The 832-nt window shown below is 51.7% G+C and overlaps 1 non-coding gene across 1 annotated transcript; it reads left to right on the top strand.

The window, feature by feature from the left end:
• Positions 1-224: 224 nt before the first annotated feature.
• TRNAR-UCG (transfer RNA arginine (anticodon UCG)) lies at positions 225-297 on the top strand. The gene has a single exon. It is a non-coding gene; the product is annotated as a tRNA-Arg (tRNA).
• The last annotated feature ends 535 nt before the right edge of the window (positions 298-832 follow it).

Raw genomic sequence — 832 nt, 5'->3', positions numbered from 1 at the left:
CCTCGACACTTCTCTACAAGCAGTGCACCGCATTTGCTGAGATTCCTCGAACATACACGTCATGCTGGTCATGTTCCTCCGGATGTTTTGGGAGAAAAAGCGCTCCATTGTGCCTATTGTCCCGAAACCTGCTTGACAGCGGCGCACAGAGGGAAAGAGCGCGAGAAAGGAGGGTGTTCGTGTAGCGTCCCATGTATGTATGCTCAGCCGGTCTCCGTGTCCCGGTCCGCGTGGCCTAATGGATAAGGCGTCTGACTTCGGATCAGAAGATTGCAGGTTCGAGTCCTGTCGCGGACGAATAATTTTTTTAGGCACTGCGCCGTGCTCCCGACCTGGTTGCAGAAATTAGGTGCCTTTTCTCATCTTTTAGCACCACCACGAGCCGGTCTCCAAGGCTCCGAGCGGCAGAAGGCAGACTTTTTTTTCTAGTGCGCCCGTGTGGACATCAACAGAAATATGCGAAGTTACGAAAGATGACTCTTCTACAAGAAACACCGCAACGTGGCACAAGCCCACCACTGTTTTCGGCAGATATTACCACGGCAAGCAGCAGCAACCACACACAATGTGGTTCTAAGAGAGAAAGGAAGAGAAAAGTGAGCCCCGTAACTGACTGCTTCAGCGAGCGACACCTCAACAGTAGCTCACAAGGGATGGGGGTGAGGAGGGATTAAAAGGATAGGAATAAAGGTGCTGAGAGAGAGAAAAAAAGAGATGAGGTAATCCAGAGAGCAACGACATATCGAGGGGATAGGAGAGATAGGAAAGATGGAAACATGGTCACAGGAGTCCGAAGACGGGGCACCACTTGCGAGAGCTCTTGTCGGCGTCA

Source organism: Rhipicephalus microplus, chromosome 5, assembly GCF_043290135.1.
Source record: "Rhipicephalus microplus isolate Deutch F79 chromosome 5, USDA_Rmic, whole genome shotgun sequence".
Classification (NCBI taxonomy): Eukaryota; Metazoa; Arthropoda; class Arachnida; order Ixodida; family Ixodidae; genus Rhipicephalus; species Rhipicephalus microplus.
This window is presented reverse-complemented; position numbering and strand designations above follow the sequence as displayed.